Below are 22,507 nucleotides of genomic sequence, written 5' to 3'. Positions count from 1 at the left end.
TGCATGAAACAGACAAAAATCCTTCCTTTAAAGAACTTACATTCTAGAGGGCAATAAAAACAGTGACATTACCCTATTTAAAATGCCTTACATGTACTAATAAATTTAGTCCTCAGCACATTCCTATGAGTTAGGACAATTATCCACATTTCACATTTGAGATTACACTGCTGATAATGGGCACTTTTAATTGAACTTAATTTAATCCTGATGATAGCCCAATGAGAGATGTGATTTCCTTCATTTTCCAGATGAGGAAACCAAGACTTACAGGGATTAAGTATTTGACCCAAGGTCATTTTGTCAGTAAGAAGCACCATGAGTTTGAGCAAACTCTGGGAGATAGTGGTCCTTGGGAATCGCAGAGTTGGGCATGACTTGGTGACTGAACAATAACAATAAGCCTCCTAAGCGGGACGAGTCTAAGCCTGTGAAGGACCATATTGCTTCCCTCTCATAACAGGACTCTGTGTTTGTTTTGAAGCCATTTCTCTATTAAATGATCTGCTCATCTTATCATTCTGGGCGCTCCCCCAAGGCAGCGACCTTGGCTTATGCTCTGTACCTTTGACCTCTCATTGTGTTGGGCACTGAATGGGCTTCTAACAAATACTTGTCTATGACTTGATTGACAGCTATATGTGGGTGGAGATGAGAATAAAGCAGCCAATATTTATTGCACATACTGTATTCTGCCTTGGTTTTTGTTAAGCATGAGCTCTTTTGGTCCTTTAAAAGTTCTACAAATTATGTCACTACTCAGAAGCTGGCAGTTAGGGTGTGCAGTAGGACTCGAGTCACAACTTTCTCTGACTCCAAAATTCCGTGTTCTTTCCTCAGCACCACGGCAAGTTAGTCAGAGGACAGATGGGCACTGTGAAGGAGCCCAAGCCTCTTGCCTGTTGCTTTTCTATCCTCACTTGGCTGGGAGGCGGACAGGAATTAAGGTGGGCCTTTGAAGCTAGGAGTCTTATCCTCCTTAGGCTGCAAGGCATCTGGAGAAGTTGAGCCTTCGATTCCAAGATTATTCCCACCTGATGAAATATTTGAAGTAGTTGAAGGGAGTGACCAGACACACCAAAGGTGTTCGGTGAATTTTTACTGCTCGTTGTGGAATCATTTTCTGTTCCAGAGAGACAGCCAGATTCCGACTAAGCCGGCAGACCCTCGGGGTGTTTTTGCCTTGGGAGGAGGAGGATTACGACAGAATAGACTTCAGTCCTTAGGTCTGCAGCAGAAATGGGAGAGTTCTATTATACGTGTGTTTGGTTCCTTTGTTCTGACATCTTTTTTTTTTCCCTTTCCCAGTTAGGAGGGGAATCTTCTGATTCATCTGCCCACAGGGCTTAGCAGACTGGCCAACAGGATGTATGTATGGGGAGAGAAGGTCACACTGCACAGCAGGGGACCAGACCCCCAGTTTTTCATTCATTCTTGCCAGCAGGACTCATTTGCTTCTAGAACCCCCTCTCCCTACAGTAGACAGGCACGTTAGACACCCCCGCCCCGCCCCCCTCTTGGTTAATCCCTTATTTTGCTTGACTAAGAGTCAAAATGCAGGACTGCACCCAAACGAACTAAGCTCGCTTAAATCACTGGCAGGTAATTTGATAGATGTTGGCCGGCGCCCACTTTGGGAATTAGGCAAAGCCTGAGCCGTGGAGACAGAGGGAAACAAGCTTGAGTAAGTGGTAAGAAGGTGGCCTCATTTCACCCAGAGACAGCTCCAGCCCCTGCCCCACACCTCAGACTGGAAGCCTGGTGTGGGTTGACCTTTCTCTCTCAGCCTCTTCCTCCGGAAGGCAGGACCAATAGACCCTTGGTCCCAGCTCTGACTCACCTGGGGTTGGAGTACCTGACTCCTGAGTGTCTACAACTTTAACTCCTCCAGCCCCAGTCTTATCTCCCAGAGCCCACCTGGGGAAGAACCAGTGAATGATGTCATTGGCTATGCTCACTTGTTTGCTGAGCTAACCCAGAAAGGACAAGGGTTTTTCTGCAGATGGGCGTGGTGTCCTACAGATGAGTGTTTTATGGGCACATGCAGAACCCGACCAGTTATGGAAGGCAGTGCCCAACTGCCAAGAGGCCAGTTGCAAGAGAGAAACTTCTAGGTCCTTTCATCATGGTGAGGATTGTTAGCACTCACTTCAGATAAGCAGAACAAACAAGCCTTGGCCCAAGTGGGAACTGGTTCTGCCCCCTTTCTTTGCTTTTCTAAGTCATCAAAGCCAAGTTCCTAAAGCCTAACTGTCTCACGGTCCTTTCTGATGGCTTCATTGTTTTGTTTATTGTGCTTATGACAAGTGCTAACAGACCGCTTTCAAAGTGTGTTGATATTTCGGTTGTTTTTGAATGGCCCTTCTGTTTTCCTGCATCTGGACAGCATTAGAGGCTGACCCTAGGGAGCCACCGGGTTCCTGTAAAAGTGTACCAGGTCCCCTCTTGCAGAAAACACCCGCCATGGCAAGATCAGACACCCCATCTGGACAGGAACAAATACCAAAAATGAGCAGAATTAGGAGATAGTATTTAGCAGCCAGGGAAGACAGGCCCAGGCTGGGAAGGGGCCAACAGGCATTGCCAGCTGGACTGTGGGTGTTCCTTCTGTCCACGGACATATTGTGATCTTCCCACAGGAGGACGCTCCCTAGCAGAGGGCCTGGCACACGACAATGCCACCAAACTCTGGTCATCGACAGTCTCCTTCTCTGTCTTCTTCACTCAGGTTGCCTGGTCAACACCAGCTGCTACTGCTGCTGCTAAGTCGCTTCAGTCATGTCCGACTCTGTGCAACCCCGTAGACAGCAGCCCACCAGGCTCCCCCATCCCTGGGATTCTCCAGGCAAGAACACTGGAGTGGGTTGCCATTTCCTTCTCCAATGCATGAAAGTGAAAGTGAAAGTGAAGTCACTCCGTCGTGTCCGACCCTCATCGACCCCATGGACTGCAGCCTTCCAGCCTCCTCTGTCCATGGGATTTTCCAGGCAAGAGTACTGGAGTGGGGTGCCATTGCCTTCTCCAGTCAACATCAGAAGAGTGTCCAAATAAGAAGTTCCCAGGGACTGGGCAAGGAACAAGAGCTGGAAGACGAAGAAGAACATGGGGTTTGGGAGGACCAGAAGAGTCAGGGCAGCCTGCCCCACAGCTCCTACCTGCTTCCCTCTACAGCTCTGTTGGGGCATCTTTGGTTTTCATGCTCTTTTCCTTCTGACTTCTCCTGCTCTGTCCCCAACCCCAGACCCTGCCACAGGCTGTGCTAGAACCAGCTTCCTCCAGGGCGAGACAACCTCGGGGCACAGACCAGGCTCAGAGGAAGTGAGTGACACACACAGTCTCACTTGATAAGTTCAGCACAAACTCAAAGTCGTTTCCTCAAGGTCGTCTGTGGTTTCCTTCTTTCGAGCTGGCCGAGGTTTTTCTTTAGCCCACATGCTTTAGCAGCTTGTACATGGTTCTCTCTTGCTGGGTTTCAGGAGTGGCAAAGTCCCATTCTGACTGCCCTCCAGGTAGCCATGTGGCTTGATGTCTGAAGCCCGTGGAGCTTGAATTCAGAGTCAAATGGATCAAGATCGAGGGGATGGCAGGGAGCTTTGGTGCCTCAGAGCTGCAGTTGGGAGCATCTGGGCAGGTCAGATGGGGGAAAATATTCAAGCTACCATTAATCCTCAGAATCACGGGAGGCTCATAGATCCACAGTCAGTGTGCTCACGCCTGTGGATGTGTTGGGTGGGTTGGGGGCTTCATGATGACTGTCTCCACCCACCTCAAAGTTCTTGATGTCTTCAGGGTCACACTCCTTGGCATTTCCTTCTAGGCACATACTGTCTGGTCAAAAATTCCCATTTAAATAGCCTCTCTTGCCCTGGATCTTTTTCTTTTAGTTTTTAGCATCCTGAGAATTGTATATGTCACAGCACTTATTTTAGCTGATCTCAGATGCCTGATCAAGCGCTCAGTGGTGCCATTTTCTTTCTCCAGGACTGGAAATGCATTGGCCCTTGGGCTTCCTTGGTGACTCAAGCAGTAAACAATCTGCCTGAAATGCAGGAGACTTGTGTTCGATCCCTGATTTAGGAAGATACCCTGGAGGGGGAAATGGCAACCTGCCCCAGTATTCTTGCCTGGAGAATTCCACGGACAGAGGAGCCTGGCAGGCTATAGTCCATGGACTTGCAGAGAGTTGGACGCGACTGAGTGATCAACACTTGGATCTGACAAGGAGACAAAGAGAGGCTCTGGATCCAGGGCCTGGAACAGGCTGGACTGATTGGCTGCTGAGAAGCTGAACATGCCTGCCATAAAGGTATGAACATTCTATTGGAAAACTTCCTGTTTTCCAATGAGGTTTTCTGGATAAGCTTGATAGAGAGTGGTGGTCTTCTGTCTAATATCCCATGTGTGTGAGTGTGAGTGTGTGAATGCTTGTCATTTTGAAAAATTTCAAACTTTATATAGTGGTTTCTTTTCTCACCAGGGTCTCTGCTTGTGTGAAACTTTCATTTTACAGCTTTGGCTGTTAATTCATCACAGGCACCACCATCAATAAATATTTATTGGGCTTTCACTGGGCTCAGCATGTTGAAATAAGAACTCTATATTGGACTCAAGGGGAACCAATAGCAGTTGGGGGTAGGTTTGGCGAGGAGGGGACCAGGAGAAACACTCATTGCCATCTCTGACAACCCTGAGGTTTGGTGACTTTATAACTAAAGTGATGGGGTCCACCTAATACCCATTAGGCCATCAGCTATGGGACGCATGAGTCGTCATGAAGGTAGTCACCTTCAAAAAACCCACCCAATGTGTGACGGCACAGATCTTCAAGGCTCATGTCCGTCTGGGGATTCAGTGCTGCAAAGGGATGAAGTGGGCCTTCATCCCCTTCTTGGCCTTTCCCACAGTGCCTGTAAAAGCAAATACAGTGGACCCTTGGATAACTCTGGGGTTAGGAGGGTCGACACGATACGTGGTAGAAAATGCACATAACTTATAGTCGGTCCTCCATGTCTGTGATTCTTCAGTATCCACAGTTCTGTACCTGAAATTTCAAATAATGACAGGTCACATAGCACTGTATTATTTATTTGAAAAAAAAAAAAAAAGTGAATATAAGAAGACCCAGGCAGTCCACTTATATTACGGATCCTGTTATCCAAGGATCCACTGTATTTGCTGAATGAGTGATGGTTGCCATTTGATTTTGGAGTTTAAGAAGTGCATTGACATCAGGGAAGATTGGAGCCTGTCGAGGCTTTGGCAGGAGAGGACCAAGTCTCCTTTTTTTGCAAGTGTATCCATGACAGCCTGGAGGGGTCTCCTTTTGGTGGGCACCCTGGAGTTGTGTGAGCTGGGAGGATACTCGAGGGACGGCTGTGTGCCTTGCATGGAGCCCTAGTTAATCAGACCAGAAACAGCTGGCCTGCCACAGCAGTGATTCAGGCCTCCTGGGGGATTTTCTTTAACTTTATGAAGATGAACAAGGCTCTGAGAATTCCCTTCAGACCTGGGCTTCCTGCTAATTGCCTCTATATTTATGGGAAGATGGGAAGACCATGGCAGGAGGCTATGGAGTGGAGTCCGTGTTCAGGCAAGTGGCCCTGGCCCTAGCGGGAGTTGTGAAAACATAGATCTGAGCCCTGAGGGGTCGAGATGCTCTTTCTGAGAGGTGGGCAACCTATTATTATTACTACTATGGTTTCCAAGTTCAAGCTCATACTGTTTGTCACACAACAGGTAGATAAACTGAGAGATGAGTTGTTGGGACAAGGGACTTTATTTGGAAAGCCAGCAGACCAGGAAGATGGTCGACTGGTATCCTAAAAAACCATCTAACCCAAGTCAGAATTCTGGCTTCTTTTATACTAAAGGAGGGGGTGTGGCTGGTTGTTAGATACTTTTTGGTGCAGGAATCCTTTGTTCTTCCAGTTGTCCAGGTGGCTCTGGTCACATTGTTCCTGTAAACCTCCAGCAAGACAAAGGTTATTCTCTGTTCTGCAACTCTTTATCTGTATATGAATGGGAAAATGTTCTACCTTTAAAGGTCAGAGCCTTGAGAATGGGTTTCCTGTATATTTCAGGCCACAGGCAACATTCTTTTACAAAAGGTGCAGAACCAGCATGACTCAGCACAGGCCACAGAGTGCAAAGGTTAGATAGAGCTAAAGGAATAGATCCGATATGGAGTCAGGCTTGTTCTCTGTTACACTACTATTCCTCTTGTACAAAAGAGACACCGAAACAGAAACCAGGAGTGGTTGTGTGCCCAAGCTAACACTATCAGAACAGGATCCTAGAGTCGGTTCAGATTCTCCACTTCCATGGAAGGGTGGGGTGGGCAATCAAGCAGAACTGAACATTCTAGAAGATGTTGTTCAGTGTCTCACCAGCTGCTTTTCCCCCGAGGTTAAATTGGCGGTGTGTGTGTGTGCTCAGTTGCTTCAGTCGTGTCTGATTCTTTGCGACCCTATAGACTGTAGCCCACTAGGCTCCTCTGTCCATGGGATTCTCCAGGCAAAAATACTGGGGTGGGTTGCCATGCCCTCCTCTAGGGGATCTTCCTGACTCAGGGATCAAACCTGTGTCTTCTGTGTTTCCTGCATTTCAGGCAGATTCTTTACTGTTGAGCCATGAAGGAAGCCCAAAACTGGTGGTATGAAAGGTAAAGAGGGCTGATAGGAAAGCATGGAACTGGGGCGTGTTGCCTGGCTCCACATCTACTTCTGGTTTAGTTGTGGAGCTTAAGTTTCCCTATCTGTGAATTGAGCATAATGGTACCTCTCTAGGAGGGTTGTTGGGGGCAGCAAATGAAATAATAGCATATGAGATTTGCATTTTGCCTGAAGGACAAGTTAGTGATTCATAACTCTTAGATGCCGTTCTAGGGAGGCAGTCGAGTGGTTAAGAATATAGACTTGGAGCCTGACTAGCTGGGCCAGAAATGTTGAGTGACTGTGCTCGTCACACAGCGGGTGAGGACAGGCCTGGTGAATTCCCCAGTTGCGGGCTCTTCCCAGGCCTCTTCAAGCTGGGCCTTCTGATCAGGGGACCATGCTGGGGCTCTCCAGGCACCAGTGCTGGTCCCAGGAGTTACTGTCTTGGGAGCTGGCTTGATGTGACTTCCTGGTCTCTCTGGACAGCTATCGGGTGAGGGGCAAAGCCCTGGAAGGGGTCCGGAGGTGCTTTTCCTTGCCCCCTGCCCAAGATGGCTCTGGGGTGAGCCCTAGCAGCTGCCCGGCTACCCACAATCCAGCAGGGGCAGCTGCCTTCCGGCGGAGCGGAAGTCACAGGGCCCAGGCAGGGTGGGGGTGCCCCCCGGCGCCCTGCGGATCTTGGCGTGGCTTTCTGTCAAGCCTCTGTTGGTGCCTGGTTCCTTCATAAAGCCATTATGTACTGGGAGAATTAATCATGCCGTTAGGTAAGCATTATGGCACTTTTATGGCAGCTTTGAAGCTAATCTGTCACTAATGCTGGCTGGATTATCATGATTTCTTGCAGTTGTGATTCATTAACTCGAGGCCTAATAGTAATTCTATTAAACATCTTCCATCACTGTTTGCCCCAACACGTCCGCACTCTCCATTCTATTGTGAAGCTGCGGTGGCACCTCTGGCAGCCTGTGTGGTCTCCAGAGAGGGGGCCCCGAGGAGATGGACAGGTCCCCCCCGCTGGCTAGAAAGCAGGCAACGGTGCATCCATCCCCAGCCCAAGCCGGGAGAGCACGTCTCCTCCCCACCGAGCTGGACTTCTCAGTTGACACTCGCTTTTCTCCCAGAGGAGGCCTCGGCGCCTCTCCCGAAACGCCCGTCTCGCTGAGGTCAGACTGTGTGGAGGTGAAGGTGGGGCTGAGGCGACCGCTGAGTCTCAGAGGAGGACAGGCACCCCACATGTCCACAGGTGACTCAGACCAGCAGGCTACCTGCAGCGGAAGTGAGTCTGCGGCTGAGAGGGAGACAGAGATGACAGAGATACAGAAAGAGAGAGCGCGAGAGAGAAATAGGAGTGGCTGAAGAAATCTGGTCACACCTGGCACTTTCCACTCTGGCTTGAAGCTCATGAAACTGTGGCCATCGAGGCAGGCGGTGGGGACAGGAAGTCACGGTGGCCCTCACCGTCTGCTGCCCTGCCAGCATTAATAAAATTCCTCAGTGAGGTTTTTCAGCGAGAAATGGTTCTCTGAGGCGGGCTGTTCTCTGCAAAAGGTCAGCTTCGGGGCACAGCTTGATGGATGGGCTTTGAGCCGGCAAGAGAAAGCAAGTGGAGAAGAAGGGGCAACCAGGGGGGTGGGGTGGTGGGCTGGGAAGAAGCCGAGGAGGACCAGAGCACGAACTGGGCCCGGTGGCAGCATCTCGGTCCTGAATCTGCACCATCCATCAAGGCTGGCCCTGATATCTCAACAATTTGTAATGCTCCCGCCTCCCCCCTGCTGAGCTGCCCAAGTGGGCAAGCCCTGACCCCTCTGGCCCTCATTCAGGCCTCTGCTGCTGCCCATGTGATGGATGGCCTCTCGTAACCCGCCCCCCCTTCCCGGGGCTTGCCTCACCACAGCTGGGGAAACATGGACAGGTAGAGGGGTCAAGCCCAGGGCAGCCACAGCGACCTAGGCACTGAGGCCAAGGGACCTTGTGTTCCCAGCCATGGCAGCAGATGATGCCAGGGCTAGAGAAATAGAACCAGGAGAGGAAGAGAGGAGAACATTCCAAGTCTATAAGGAGAAAAAAAAAAAAAAAAAAAAACCCACCCCAAACCAAAAAAAAAAAAAAAAACCCTCTCTTGCCTCCTGAGGTCTTCCAAGACTTCTAAAAATCTCCAGCGCGGTGCGAAGTCTCCCGCGCGGCTCCAACACTGCCTGCTCTGATCCATCTGTGTTTTCTCACGCCTGTGCGCTTGAAGAACCACTGAAATGGAAAACAAGTTAAAAAATACATAGATGTATATAGAGAGACGGAGAAAGAGAGGACAGTGCTCTGCAGCCTGGATTTGCTTTTTTTTTTTTTTTTGTCAGTGTTTGTTGTAGGAAAAAGTGCATAGAAACAAACCTCAGACAACTGGAGTGAATGTTCTTGACACATCAGCCGGGGAGAAGTCAGGAGCCAAAATGTGCCTCCTTCCCGGCGCTGGGCAGAGCTGGGAGGAGGAGGCTTGTGCCCCAGGCTGCAGCTTCTAGGGGTATTTGCTGCTTCCTGTTCAGGGGCAGACAGTCCTTCTGGGGGTGGGTCACGAACTGTGCTAAGGCGGGGATGGGCCAGCAGGGAAACGTGTGTTTGGGTACACATATATGTATGCATGTGTGCAGATATGTATATGTGTACACTCAGAGGCATGTACATGTAGGTGTACATGTGTGGGTATCTGTGTGTATGTGTGTAGGCACGTATATGCGTACACATGTAGTAACTATGTCTGTATGTGTACACGCACAGGTATGTGTGTGTGCAGTTATGTATGTGTACATGTATAGGTACATATATGTGTTGTGTACGTGTGCACATGTATGTGTGCTTGTATTTGTATATGTCTGTGTATGAGTGCATGGTATGTATGTGTTTGTATGTATATCTGTGTATGTATATCTGTGTCTGTGTATGTGTGGGGGGGTGTCTGTATGTGTCTATGGGTATGTGTGTGTCTGCATGCATATGTACACATGTTTCTGTGGGTCTGTGTGTGTGTGGGTGTCTGCGGCCTGTGTGTGTGGGTGTCTGTGTGTCTGTGGGTCTCTGTGAGTGCATCTGTCTATATGTACGTATGTGTTTCTGTGGGTCCGCGTTTGTGTGTGCCTGTGTGTGTGTGTCTGTATGTGAGTGTGTTTGTGTGTATATGTACACGTGTGTTTCTGTGGGTCTGTGTGTGTGTGGTGCTGAAGAGGCCTGTGTCTGCTGCAGAGAGGATCAGGTGAGCATTCAGTTCTGCATGGGTGAACTCACCCTTGGCCTTGAGAGCTGGGGAAACCCGCTCTCCGAGCCACAGCAGACGCCCGTGATAACTTCCTCTTGGAACTTTCAGGGTCTGAGCAGGAGGGTCCGGGAGAGAGGGTCTAGGTGAGGGAGTCTGGGGACCATGGCTTTTTGAAGGAATTGGACCAAGAGAACAGAGCAGCTGGGGTGTCAGGGAGAGGGGGTGGTGGCTGGGGGAGCAGGAGGGAGCGCCGTGGAATCGGAGACTGAGAGGCCGGTGGAAGGGGGAGGAGGGAGAGGAAACAGGCGCTGAGAGAAAGATCCAAGAGAGGCGGTCACGGGGCAGGAGTCAGCAGGGAGAGGGAGAGGAAATTTAATGAGGGCAACTTGAAGGCCAGCTTTAACCAACAGCTGGCGGGGGGCCGGGTTTGATCTCCCTGTGAGTCAGGAGTTTGATTAATCGTGGCCTGTGGACGAGGCCGGACACCTGGTCTGCTGCTGAGCTCTTTGATCTCCGGGGTTTCTCAGGGCCTGTGGGAGGGGAGTTGCAGGAGCGAGCAACTCCCAGCGCCCTGGACAGCCTCTCAGGGCACTCCCCAGAAAGGGAGGCTGAGGCCTGGGGCAGGCCGGGAGGCCATACAAAGGGAGGCCTGGGCTTGTGCGCCCTTGTGAGTGGAGCCCCCGGGAGGGAGGGAGTGGAGGAGGCCTTTGAAGGGCAAGGTTCCTCCAAAATCTCGGGGGTGATCCTGTGATGAGGGCTCCCCCACCCTCTGTTGCTGCAAGGGAACAGCAGAACCATTTGCACAAAATCCTGTGCCGTTGCCTGTGGCTGCAGGCCGGTTTAACGGAGGAGCCTGCTCTTCGAGGGGTGCAAGGAGAAGGGAGGTGTAGGGCTCCCTGGAATGCCTCCATTTTCTGCATGTTGGATGGAAATGGATTTGAGAAAAGAAAGCGACATATTGCCAAAAAAAAAAAAAAAACAAACCCCAACCTTCAAGAAGAAGGAAAAAAGGAACTAAAACCCTAATGCCCTTAAAAAAGAAAACCAGAAAAAAAAAAAGTCATATATTATGTCTTTGGACTAAATCCATTGGTGTTCTGCCAATTTCAAATAATAGTGTAACTCGATTAAGAAACTTGAAAGGATTTAAAGTCGCTGGCTTTCCTGACTCTTCTCTGAGACGGCTCCACAAGTCACTGTCTTCACCAGGCTAATTTGTTCCTGGATTTTTCAATCTTCTGCAAGTTGGTGATGACGTTTATGACTTGGTCGCCATATTGGAAGGGTTCATGATTTCTTTGGCTCGTGACTTCCACCTGGAATTTTGCGGTGACTGGAAACAGGACCCTGAATATGTCCTACAGTTGAGAAACTACATGTGTGTGTGCGTGCACCTATGAATAACTTCTTCCAGTTTTACATGCCCTCCGCTCTCCTGTTGGCTGGCAAACTCCAGCTCATCCCTGCCTTAGGTCTCAGAGAGGGGCCCACCTGGGTGCCACAAACGTGTCTCCCTAGAGGTCAGCTGGCACACAGGACATAGAAGGGTAGGGCCCCAAAGGCTCTGGTGCCCAGCAGCAAAGGAAATCCTGGAAGTGAAAGAGGACGAGTTTTCCAGTGGGATTAGAGTTCTGACCAAATAACATCAGTGCACTTTGGAAGGCAGCTGCAGGGCAGGGCAGTGGGCACTGGCCTTGTACCCCAAGGCCTGGCTCCCCGATCACTAGCTGAGCGACCTGGGCCTGCCCCCTTTAATACCCAGGTTTAATACTTGTTTCCTCATCTATAAAATGGGGTAATGAGAAGTTCTTGACTCCCAGGCTTGTCGTGAGGCTTAAAAGCATTAGCAGTGTGAGAGCTCCCTATAAACGAGGAAGCCTTCCATGAACTGCTGGCATTAGAATTATGGCTTCCAGTACAGAAACCTGGGTCTCTTTAAACACTCGTGTTGACAGCAGGGATGTTTTAATTTCAGACAGGGCTTGTTCATGGAAGGCATTTGACAGTGGAATCCCACGTTACCTGCTCCCCCGGGGCACCTGCTCCCCTGTAATTATTATTTACTAATAAACATATTTCGTTTGTAAAGCTTCCATTAAATCTGGCTGAAATCCTCCACCCTCTGGCCTGGCTTTTCTGGGGGCACCGAGATAGGAGCTGCTGGGGCTTCCCTCTGGGTAGGGGGCGGGGTTGGGGGTGGCTCCTGATCTGTGGGCAGCTGCACCTGCCCTTTCCAGGGAGGTCACAGCCAGTGTGACCTGCGGGTCTCCGTGGTGCAGTAATCGTGTTCTTCAGTCTGATCCTCCTGCCCTAGCCTCCTTGGCTTGTCTGGGAGAGGAACGCTGCATCCTTTAGCCCCGGGCTTCCTGGAGATTCACGGCTGTTCTTCTCTGCTTGTCTCTGGTCCTCAGATGAGCAGACATCCCTACCATGGATAGGCCGCCCACGTGGTGCTTGGATCTCAGGCTCTGGTTCAAAAGCTGGCTGTGATGTCAGCCGTGTGAGACATAGGACATGATCACTCTGTGAACCAGTGGTCTCCACCCGGTCTGTATGCTGAAGTTACTTGGAATGTTTACAATGCCAAAGCCTGGGCCCCAAGTCTAGAAACTCTGATTTCATTGGTCTAGAGCAGCGGTCCCCAAACTTGTTGGCACCAGGGACCAGTTTTGTGGAAGACAATTTTTTTCCGCAGATGGGGGTGGAGCAGAAATGGTTCAGGTAGTAATGTGAGCGATGGGGAGTCGTGGATGAAGCTTAGCTCACTGGCTGGCGGCTCACCACCTCCTGCTGTGCAGCCCAGTTCCAAACAGGCTTCAGACCAGTACTGGTTCAGGGACTGGGGTTTAGGACCTCTAGTTTAGTGTCAGAACTTAGTATCGAAAGCCAGGTGGTTCTTATGTATAGTCAGGGCTAAGAAATACCAGTGCTTCTCAGATTTAATGTTTCATACAAATCTACCAAGGGATGTTATTAAAATGCAGATTCTGAGTCCATCTGTGTGGAACAACGGAACTTGACCATTTCTAACAAGTGTGGCAATCTGTGTACAGGCCATACTGTGGGGAGCAAGGATCTATCTTTTCTTAATCCTGATATCTCCGTGCATCTGGCCATGGCCAGGGATGGCTGACCTGGGAAGCAGGTGGAGGTGAACACAGGAAGAAATCTGTGAGGCAACTCCAGAGGCTTGCTTGAGTGTGTTCCTGCCAGGTACCAACTGTGGAATCTTTAATTTACCCCACCAAACACACACACAGACACACACATATACACACAGGCACACGAACCCCTCCTTCTGAATCTGTTCTTGAATACCCACGTAAATAGCAACCAGAAGATTTCCAATATTTCATTATCTTTCCAGGTTTCCTACTTTATCCTGTGAAGATATCTAAATGAATAAAAACATTTGTTGTAGAACATTAAGGTGCTAGGCCATGAATTAAATATCTATTTGTAATACCTAACTGGAATGTGAAAGTGAAGTCGCTCAGTCGTGTCCAATTCTTTGTGACCCCATAGACTGTAGCCTACCAGGCTCCTCTGTCCATGGGATTTTCCAGGCAATAGTACTGGAGTGGGTTGCCATTTCCTTCTCCAGGGGATCTTCCCAACCCAGGGCTCGAACCCAGGTCTCCTGCATTGTAGACAGACGCTTTACCGTCTGAGCCACCAGGGAAGTAACTGGAAAGTAATCCCTAACCTGGACTTGTAAATAGTCAGCCCCGAGATCCGTATATGGCCAAATGAAATCCCCTAGAGGTGACTATGATAACAGCAAATTCCAGTGAGCCTGCAAGTCATGGCTACTAACACTAGCTTATCTGTGAGAGGGAGACAGATCTGACCATGGCACAAAGGCTTCTGAGTCATGGGAGAGGTCCTTGCTGATAGCATTTAGCCTGGAAGATCACCCCCTCCCGATTACAGGCGTTCATGTAAACTACTGCCTTTCCCATCATGGCTACATGATGGTGCATGTAGCCATCATGTTTGGGGTGTTTGGGGAGTGTGGGGACAGGGAATTTTGCAGAGAACATCGACAGAGTAGGTTTTCCATGGGTCAGCATCATGTTTACACATTCTGTGGTTTCGTGGAATAATACACAGAAAAACGAATAACCAGAGTGTATAGTTGATGAAGACTCCATGAAAGAGTGAACTTTGAACAACTGAGGGTGTTTTGTAAGACTGTTGGCTCAGACCCAGGGAGGGGTGGGTGTGACATGCAGAGGTCTGGGCCTGGGTGTATGAGCCTGGGGCTGCCCTGGGTGGCATGCACCATCCGATCAGCAGAGGGTGAACCATTAGGACCTCCAGGGAAGAAGTGAGCCTTGAGCTGACCTGTGTTGGAGGATTTCACTAGTCAATCAAGGACAAGAATTTTGCCAGACAGCTGAGGGACAGTAGTTGACACCAGAACCACACGGAAGCCATGTCTATATTTTTGGCTGGGCTGTTCCACTGGGCTCCAACCAAACTGTTCCATGATAGTTTAGAGTGTTCTCCAGTTGACGTTAAGGTCTTCTTTCTCAGTCGCCTTCTATCATCTTTCTAAAGCCAGGCGTTGTTGCAGACCTATGTCAGGATAGGATGAACCCAGCTGCAAATCATTTCTGATATCCTGGTGTACTGGGCAGTCAGGGGAGTAGCCACTTTAGTGAGAGATTTCTGTACACAGCTTATTCTTGCCTGAAGGTGGTACCCATTCCCCAAGATGCAAAGGATGAATCCATGCAGGCTTCACTGCGTTTGTCCGAGCCCATCAGCCCGCAAGAAGCCTGGACAGAAATTGACATGTGCCATTCCAGAAACCTTATTTCATTGCTCATTTCCCCTCCAACAGTCCCCTTCCTCTGCCACCTCCTCTTTCACTGCTCTGGAATCCTGGTCCCAGATGTGACTTTCTATGTTTCCTTTGGCTGGGAATTTGCCGTTTTCCCATAACCCATTTAGGTTGCCTGTTAGTGAAACCAAAAAAAAAAAAAAAAACAACAAACCCTCTAACTTTCTGGGAAGACATCTAATTAAATTCCCAAAGAGGGACAAGGAAAGCCCCCTCTGAGACAGACAGAGACAGCCTCCTAATACATTATCATCCCGCCGGAGAAAGTGCCCTGGATAAGCTTGGGGACCCGGTAACATGGTGTTCTGTTTCTTAATGTCCTCTGCAAAGAAGCTGGCCCTGGGTTTAAAATAGCCCTCTGGTCAAAGCAACTATTTAAAGAGTATTGGGGTCTGAGAAATGCAAAACAAAGTATTGTTGATTAAAAACACATGGTTTGTTCTTGAGGCGAGAGTAGCCAGGAAAATCAAATGTGACAGTGTTTTGGCTTTTTCTATCCCACAAGACATGATGGTGATTTATTAGAGTGATGTCAGCTGTGGTTAAAAAAAGTTTGCTGTGTTGTCTTAATAAAAAGAGGCTTTACCTTGGAGTTGTCAAACTCCCTGCCTCCTCTGGCTTAAGGCAGGCGCTGCTGGGCCCTAAGCCCTTATATGGGGGGAGGGCTTCTCCCCGAGGGGCAAACCTCTGCCTTGGGGGGAGGTCACGAGGCCACAGGGCACGGAGTTCTTCTTGGTAGAGCCGCAGGACAGCCTTTGAGGGGAGCTGCAGCCCACTCTTGGCTCGCTCAGCTTTGAGGAAGAGGGAGCTGGCTTGGCTCGGAGTGTGAGTGTGGCCTGACTGGGTTGGGTGGCGGGGCCTGGTTGGAGGGAAGCACGTGGCCTTCCCCAGGTCACAGTGACTTAGGCCTGGGCGGGATGGATAATCTGCTGGAAGGCGAGGAGAAGCCGGGCTGCTAGCTGAATAGGAGGAGAGTTTCTTAGTTGAAGCTCTTTGGCTTTGTGAGGAAGAGAAACCCTTTGAGAGAATTCAAGTAAACAGGATCTATTGAAGGAACACCACAGCTCCCCTCTCAGACAACTGAGGGGAGACAGGCCGTCTGGGGAATGAGGTGGGCAGCAGGTGGAAGCAGCTTCTTCTGCCTTCCCCGGAACCATGGATTCACATCTGATTCACGGAGCTCTGATTCGCTTCTGTTTTTGTTCCCATCCCTCTGCGGGGAGGGGTGTCTCCTTGGGGAGTGTCTTGGCTTGTACTTCCTCATGGCTTTGGCTGTGCCCTGAGAGGAGGACCACTTGTATCAACTTTGCCCTGATGCTACTCAACCACGGTTTTGTCCATCATCTTTCTTCACTGAGTCTCACTGTCTCAGTTCCAAATTCTGGAGGGAAAATCCAGTTGGCATAGAGTCCTGTGCATATCTCGGTCCAGTTGTCAGTAGCTCGTGGAGTGGTCAGTTTGGAGGGGAGCCCTTCTGGGAGGCAGGGGCCTAGAGCCCCTACCATCTAGGGCCCCTACCTAGATGGTAGGGGGTTGGCTAGAGACGAAAACCCTACGTATTACAAAGGCAGTTGAAGGAAGCAACCTCAAGTGTGTGTGTGTGTGTATGTTTGTGTTTATTCTAAGGATCTAGGACTTTCTAGGAGTGAGAATGCCTCTCCCTTTTATTCAGTAGGAAGGATAAGTGTCCCACTGGTAAGATGAAACCCACCAAACACCTTTAATTCCTTCCCGGAAACACACCCAGGAAGTGAGAAGAAGACATTATTATTTTTTCAATTAATCTATGGATTTCTTCCCAATTTTAGAAGAAATGTATACATGATTATAGACAACTTGGAAAACAGAAACCCATGAAGATGGAAGGAAGAAAGCTGCCATGATCCGAGATAACTGGTTAACAAACTGGTGTGTTTCCTTTTATCCTTTTCTTCTCTAAGTACTAGCCCGAGGCTCTGTGAACGATGTGGGCTGCCGATCTATCTTTTGACTCTAATTATATGTCTTCAGACTCTAAGACTTTAGGATTGCTTTAAATGTATTCTTATAATTTTCCCTGAGAACACAGGGTTGTTTTCCCCTTGTTCTTTCACCTTTTCCTAGAGGAGGCACCTTGAACAGAATCAACCTAGTCTGCCTCCCTACTTTTGTGCAGATCAGCACTATACCCCCTTCCCCCTGCCCACCGACATAGCATTTTAACTGCTTCCACTCTTGAGTTCCTTCTACTCTCTTTTTTTGGGCTGTTATTGTTGTTTTTTTCTTTAATATTTATTTATTTGGCTGTGCTGAGTCTTAGCTGTGGCATATAGGGTCTACTTCCCTGACCCGGGATTGAACCTGGGCCCCCTGCATTGGGAGCCTGGAGTCTTAGGCACTGGACCATCAGGGAAGTCCCAGGGCTGATCTTTTTAAAGCCCCAAATCTCATCTCACTAGTCTTCACAGAAGATCCTTTACTGGTCATTCCCTGCATTTAGGATAAGGTAGATTAAACCTGTGATACAGACCTCTGGATCACTGGAAGACTATTCTCAGCCACACGCCCTTTTTGGCAACTCTTGGACTGTCTCAGGCAGGTTCCTCTCTTGCAAACGCCGTTCCTGCTGTTCAAGAGCTTGACTCTACTCTTCAACCTGAAGGCTGAGTTCCATGTCGCTTCTTCAGAGAAGCCTGTTCTGACGGTGGCCTCTTGGAGGTCCCCAGCATCCCCTGTAGCTTTTCTTCAGAGCAAGGATAGCAGTGTGCACTTACAGATTTGTTCGTTTGGTTATTACATAATGTCTGCCGCCTGAAGAGACAGGAATGCTCCCTGAGGCAGGGCATTTGTTTTCCTGGGTTTGAGCCTCCTTCAGTGCTTATTGGATGAAGGAGTGGGTGGGTGCTTCCCTGGTGCCTAGGCCTGAGTGAAGGGTCTCCACGCAGTGGCAGAGTGGGTTGGGAGGTCTCGCGAGAGGACGTGGTTTTGCATAAACCTTTGGGTAAGTGACTTCCGTGTTTGCCATCATGTGTGAGTGCCCCAGAGATGCACACACATGGCTCTTGGTGACTGCGATGCTGAGCTTGAAGCCTGCCTGCTAAGATGCTGTGGGTAAGGCTGCTGAGCAAGGTGGATGTTCAGGGAAGCATCTGTTCCTTGATGGGGCTCTGCCACTTTCTACTGCAAGCATTCTGTGGGCAAACTTCATTCTAGAGTGTGAATTCTAGAGAGTTCACTCTACCAGCTGCCAAGGCTCTTAGGATTGGGCACAGTCACACAGCGGGTCTCCCTGCCTCTGAATCACCCTGGCAGCATGCTCTGGCTGCACCATGAATCTTGCCTAAGTTAAAGGAAGATTTAGCTTCCCTAGAACATGGATCTATTGGTACTCTTCTAGAGATGGTTCATCTCTGGAGAAACATTAAGTTCATTCAGCGGACATTTGTTGAACTCTGGCGGGGCATATCAGATGTGGATGCAGACAATGGGGGTGAGTGTTAACAAGCCTGAGCCCCATACTCCTTGCTGAATGATAGGTGAATAAATCAAGAGTCGAATTGTTGGGGTGAGGAAAAGGGAAGTCTTTCATTTATTTGAAAGTCCAGCAGATCAAGAAGATGATGGACTAGTGTCCCAAAGAACCACCTTTTCCTGAGTTCGAATTCAGGCTTCTTTTACTAAGAGGGAAGGGTATGTAGTTGGTTGTTGCAAACTTCTTGGCATCAGAATCCTTTGTTCTCACAGCTGTCTACATCGGTCAGGTCGTGATGCTTCTGTAAATTTCCAACAAGACAAATATTGTTCTCTGTTCTGCAACATTTTATCTCTATATGAATGGGAAAGTGTTATACCTTTAAAAGTCAGAGCCTTGAGAATGGCTTTCCTATGTATTTCAGGCAACAGGTAACATTATTGTAGAATAGAATGCAAAGGTAAAAGTAAAAGAAACAGGTCCAGTGTGGAGTCAGATTTGTTTGTCCCCATTACATAGAGGGCTGAATAAGACACAAAGGAGAACTCAGCTTTGGGAAAGCCAACTGTAGCTCAGAATACATTCTACATGATTATCTCAATTCCTTAGATTAGCCTTATGCATGTATGCATGCCCAGTTGCTCAGTCATGTCTGACTCTTTGCGACCCTATGGACTGTAGCCCACCAGGCTCCTCTATCCATGGGATTTTCCCAGCAAGAATACTGGAGTGGGTTGCTATTTCCTTCCCCAGGGGATCTTCTCAACCCAGCATTCAAACCCGTGTCTTCTGCCTCTCTTGCATTGGCCTTATGATGTTATTAGGCCTGTTATTAGGCCTATTTTATAGTAGAGCAAATGGAAGCTCTGAATTTCCATGACTTGCCTGGGGTCCCAGTTTGCATGTTTGATAGCAATGCAGCTCAATCTCCAGTCTTTTGACTTAAACCCAGTGTTTATTTTTACTATTGTAAGCTGAAAATATGAATGTGCCTCTGCTTCATGCCCTCCTCCTCAGATGATCTCTTCTCCTGGGAAAACTTGATCCCCCAAAGTGTGATGATACGCAGAGGGTCTTCCTTAGTGCCAATCACATGGCAGTACCCTTGGCTACTGTAGAAGTTGCAGAAGGTCCTGGCTCCTGTACAACACTCTTCCATGTGCAAACAGGAGGGTCTGAATCGTCCAAACTAGATTCCGAAGAGGAATGCGGAGTGATTATTCTCCCAGAGCAATGAAACCAGTTGCTAAGCCTGAGGTCTGTTCTCTGGGGCATTCGAGAAGTGCTTTCCCAGCGAGACTTGCCCTGTGAAAGATGATAGATGCACAGATTTCTAGGGTGATGTCTGACACTCTAGGCATCTTTTAATGACATCGCTGATAAAGCACCATCTGACTTAAACAGTTCATGATTCAGGACACTCATGGTCACCTGAGACATTTCATTCCACCTACAGGCAGATCCATTTGATTTGGGACTCAACAAATAAGGAAAACAATTCTGTCTCCTTGGAGCTTCTCTCACTGGTCTTCATCCTGGAAGGCATCAGCGCAGCACCTCTCCCACCAGCAGGCTGGCCCTCGGGGAGCCTGGAGGGAATCATGGTGAGAACCAAGGCTGGTCAGGCATGTCTGAGCAGGCCTGGTGAACCTTGGGGTGGACCTGTTCAATGCAGGAGGGACTGAAGAGTCTCTGGGGAAAGAGCTTGTCTTGGAGGAAGAAGAAACCAGGCACAAACAGCGGCCTGATAACCAAGCTTAGATTGCAGTGGGGTCGGAGCGATTCTGAGCATGGCCTGGGGTACGGTTCACAGTCGGCTTTGAGCACTACTCAGCCCCACTGGACTTCTTTCACTGAACTATAGAGAGCATATAGGCAAGGAAATGCTATAAATAAATGCTATAAACTAATACATGGTGGTCACCAGGGAACCAGCTTTGGGACTGGGTCTTCAGAGTCAATCCCATGATGGGGAGAATGCCCTGCTCCTCCACCACGTGGAGCAACCCTGCAGTCCCTTGGCTTGGAAGCCTCCAGCGCCTCTCTGGTAGCAGGGAAAGCAGTGTCCTGATAGAAGACTCGGAGCAGGCCAAGGGCAACCACATGGCGGGTGACAAGCAAACCGACCGTGTGTGTCTTGGGCATTAATGAGGCACCCCCAACGGATTCTGGGAACGCCGGGTTAATAGCAGGGGGATGGGCATCCTGAGTGACCCGGTGAAGGCTAAGTCATTGTTATTTTCTCCTTAACACTTAATGAAAGACTGTGCATCGCTTCAGTCGTGTCTGACTCTTCGACCCCATGGACTGTAGCCCTCCAGGCTCCTCTGTCCATGGGGATTCTCCAGGCAAGAATACTGGATTGGGTTGCTGTACCCTCCTCCAGAGGATCTTCCTGACCCAGGGATCAAACCCGCATCTCTTATGTTTCCTGCATTGACAGGCAGGTTCTTTACTGCTAGTGCCATCGGGTATGCACTTTCTGAACACTGACCACAACATTGTTTGAAAGGTATTTTTAACCATAACTTATTGAAGAAGAAATTGAAAATCAAAGAGTTTAATTTCTCCAAAATCATACAGACAGCAAATGGCAGAGCCTGGACCCTTAGTCTGTACTCTTTTTTTCACCTGGGATAAACCATAATGGAAAAGAACACAAAAAAGAATGTATCAGATCAGATCAGTTGCTCAGTCGTGTCCGACTCTTTGCGACCCCATGAATCGCAGCACACCAGGCCTCCCTGTCCATCACCAACTCCCGGAGTTCACTGAGACGTCCATCGAGTCAGTGATGCCATCCAGCCATCTCATCCTCTGTCGTCCCCTTCTCCTCTTGCCCCCAATCCCTCCCAGCATCAGAGTCCTTTCCAATGAGTCAACCCTTCACATGAGGTGGCCAAAGTGGTGGAGTTTCAGCTTTAGCATCATTCCCTCCAAAGAAATCCCAGGGTTGATCTCCTTCAGAATGGACTGGTTGGATCTCCTTGCAGTCCAAGGGACTCTCAAGAGTCTTCTCCAACACCACAGTTCAAAAGCATCAATTCTTCGGCACTCAGCCTTCTTCACAGTCCAACTCTCACATCCATACATGACCACTGGAAAAACCATAGCCTTGACTAGATGGACCTTTGCTGGCAAAGTAATGTCTCTGCTTTTGAATATGCTATCTAGGTTGGTCATAACTTTCCTTCCAAGGAGTAAGCGTCTTTTAATTTCATGGCTGCAGTCACCATCTGTAGTGATTTTAGAGCCCAGAAAGATAAAGTCTGACACTGTTTCCACTGTTTCCCCATCTATTTCCCATGAAGTTGTGGGACTGGATGCCATGATCTTCGTTTTCTGAATGTTGAGCTTTAAGCCAACTTTTTCACTGTCCACTTTCACTTTTCATCAAGAGGCTTTTTAGTTCCTCTTCACTTTCTACCATAAGGGTGGTGTCATCTGCATATCTGAGGTTATTGATATTTCTCCCGGCAATCTTGATTCCAGCTTGTGTTTCTTCCAGTCCAGCATTTCTCATGATGTACTCTGCATATAAGTTAAATAAACAGGGTGACAATATACAGCCTTGATGTACTCCTTTTCCTATTTGGAACCAGTCTGTTGTTCCATGTCCAGTTCTAACTGTTGCTTCCTGACCTGCATACAAATTTCTCAAGAGGGAGATCAGGTTGTCTGGTATTCCCATCTCTTGAAGAATTTTCCACAGTTTATTGTGATCCACACAGTCAAAGGCTTTGGCATAGTCAATAAAGCAGAAATAGATATTTTTCTGGAACTCTCTTGCTTTTTCCATGATCCAGAGGATGTTGGCCATTTGATCTCTGGTTCCTCTGCCTTTTCTAAAACCAGCTTGAACATCAGAAAGTTCACGGTTCACATATTGCTGAAGCCTGGCTTGGAGAATTTTGAGCATCAGAGGGCAAACACACTGAAACCATACTCACAGAAAACTAGTCAATCTAATCACACTAGGACCACAGCCTTGTCTAACTCAATGAAAAGAATGTCTACATGTGTATAAATGAGTCATTTTGCTGTACAGCAGAGATTAGCACAACATTGTAAATCAACTATACCTCAATAAAAAAATAGTCATTGTTACTAACGTGATGGGATGCAAGCGGGCATCGACCTGGTAGGACTGTCACAGCCCTGCCCCCTCTCCCAGCATCTCTTTTCCTGGTTGAACATCCCTGATGTTTCTCGGTCGTTCTTCAGAAGCCCCCATTCTCAGTCCTCCTCTGTTCTCCATACCCACTTTTGGAATCATTCCAGGCTACCCATACCAAAAGCATTTGCTAAAA

General features: G+C 48.8%; 1 long non-coding RNA gene across 2 annotated transcripts in view; it reads left to right on the top strand.

Moving 5' to 3' along the window:
* Positions 1–323: 323 nt before the first annotated feature.
* Positions 324–22,507, top strand: part of LOC133239987 (uncharacterized) — a 113,727-nt gene continuing 91,543 nt past the window's right edge. For both annotated transcript variants that reach the window (XR_009734068.1, XR_009734069.1), the window contains exons 1-2: positions 324–3,318; positions 3,982–4,306. This is a non-coding gene — a long non-coding RNA (uncharacterized LOC133239987). The remainder of the gene's footprint in view (positions 3,319–3,981; positions 4,307–22,507) is intronic.

Source organism: Bos javanicus, chromosome 27 (genome assembly GCF_032452875.1).
Source record: "Bos javanicus breed banteng chromosome 27, ARS-OSU_banteng_1.0, whole genome shotgun sequence".
Classification (NCBI taxonomy): domain Eukaryota; kingdom Metazoa; phylum Chordata; class Mammalia; order Artiodactyla; family Bovidae; genus Bos; species Bos javanicus.
Note: the sequence above shows the minus strand (reverse complement) of the source record. Positions and strands in the feature narration are given on the sequence as shown.